Source organism: Frankliniella occidentalis, unplaced genomic scaffold (genome assembly GCF_000697945.3).
Source record: "Frankliniella occidentalis isolate FOCC.00 unplaced genomic scaffold, Focc_3.1 Scaffold102, whole genome shotgun sequence".
In the NCBI taxonomy this organism is placed as follows: Eukaryota; Metazoa; Arthropoda; class Insecta; order Thysanoptera; family Thripidae; genus Frankliniella; species Frankliniella occidentalis.
Window position 1 is genome coordinate 543,887 of NW_026267231.1, and position 1,899 is coordinate 545,785.

A 1,899-nucleotide genomic window follows, 5' to 3' on the forward strand; every position below is an offset into this window, starting at 1 on the left:
GGGGGGATTCCACGCGCTTTGATAATGAGGGTTAGTGCCGCTTTGGACTCTGTTGATGCTCCCCGGCCTACACTGCTAACAGCAGTTCTGCTCTTCCTCAAGATAATTATGATAATTACTTCACACATACCACGTACGAGGTGAAAGTTTCCTGTTTTCGCTGGGCTCGGTGCTCCAGGGGCGGTTTTGTGTCGGCAATACTCACTTGACCTTTTTATAAGGCCACAAGTGCTGTGTGCCCCTATTTCTTTCAGCCCTTTTTCTACTTTCTCTTCCACCTTTTTTTCTCTCCCCAAAGCAGGAGGGACAAGGCAAGGGCACGTGGGGGAAAGTGGGAGAAGGGGAGTGGAGGCCGGTTTGAGGGGGGGCAACCCCTCGTGGGGCGCCAGACATTTTGAATTGCGCGAAGTCTACCCGGAACGTGGCCCTAGGGAGCACTAGAAGAAGCAGTCAGTCAGAGAGCGGGGCGGGTGGGCGGTCCGGGCAGGGGTGCGTCCCTGACTAGAGAGAGAGAGAGAGAGAGAGAGCCGTGCCGGTCGGTCTGAGGGAAGAAACGGGTTTCCACTTCCAAGTTCACGCCATCAACTGAAGGAGTTGGCTTATCACAAATGAAAACTGTCCAAAATGTTTAAAAAGTGACCAATATCTCTTCATGTTGCCAAATTTTGATTTCGTCACGTTCCCCTTGTTTTGAACTTGTTAGATTTTCGCTTTTCACGTCCCTCTTTCGAACTCGCTGCCACCGGTGTAATGCCCATCGCAGTTTTCAAATTACGCGCCTTATCTCTGATGTATGCGCCGCCACAATTGCTGTCGCTGTTGTTTTTTCCCTCTCGCAGCCCAAACGTTATTGAAAAAGAGAGAAGATTCGTCGTTTAATTAAATTCCAAGGGGGGAAACTGGAGTTTTTTTGCTACGCACGCCCTTTTCGTTCTGTGTCCTCGCCTTTTATTAATGTGCACAGCGTAATCCATCTGCTCTCTCTAATGTCTTTTTAATCCTTTCTCAAAATGGCGGCAAAACTCCTTTGTCAAAACTCTCCTCTAAAAATCTTTAAGAATAAGACGGTATCACATCTTTTCTGTAAGTCGCAGTCCACCTTCTGCTACACAGCAGCATACACTGTGACAGTGAGTTCCTCCATTTTTAGAGTCCCTAATGGCTGCCTCTACCCGAAAGTAAAAGTAAAATATTCCCCGTAGTTTTAAAACAGATTGACGGTTGACGTAAGGATTTTGATTTTTTCCCGTAAAGTATTGGGTATTAGTCAAGGGTGCACGAACTCCAATTCAAATGCATTCAATAATATTCAAGCATACTCAAGCATATTCTACAATATTCACTAAAAAAATTAAATGATTTAAAGGTAGAGCTGTAACCCTCTCCCCTCCTGGCCAAACCTTTCCCCTCCCCCTCCCTCCTCCCCAAACCGGTTCAAGGTACAATTCAAAGTAAAACAAGAATGTAGAAACTACTGATTTAATACGAAAATGCCAGTTGCACAATAATCCGTGAATATCGGTGATTGGGATGGTGATTGATGGCCTAGCTGTCTCCTGTCCCTGAACTTGATACGTAGAACAATATCCTGCAAAAACAGAATCACACCTGAAAATAAGTCAACTAACATTGTAAAACTATAAATCCAAAATTTAACAAAAGCATCTTACCTCGTGAAACGTACGAGTGACAAGTCTCATGAATCATCTATGGCTCGGCAAAACTGTGTACAGTTGCCCGCAGGATAGTAGAAGTGGTTGTCCTCGAATCTAGATATTCCTGCAAAACAAAAAAATCAAATCCGAAAGACGCAATCGACGCAATCGACGCAATCGACGCAATCGACGCAATCGACGCAATCGACGCAATCGACGCAATCGACGCAATCGACGCAATCGA

At 45.5% G+C, this 1,899-nt stretch overlaps 1 long non-coding RNA gene across 1 annotated transcript; it reads right to left on the minus strand.

Annotated features, from left to right (window-relative positions):
* Positions 1–1,465: 1,465 nt before the first annotated feature.
* Positions 1,466–1,893, minus strand: LOC113202758 (uncharacterized). The gene is made up of 2 exons (XR_003303222.2): positions 1,671–1,893; positions 1,466–1,588 (listed from the first exon to the last, which is right to left on the minus strand). It is a non-coding gene; the product is annotated as an uncharacterized LOC113202758 (long non-coding RNA).
* Between the last annotated feature and the right edge of the window lie 6 nt (positions 1,894–1,899).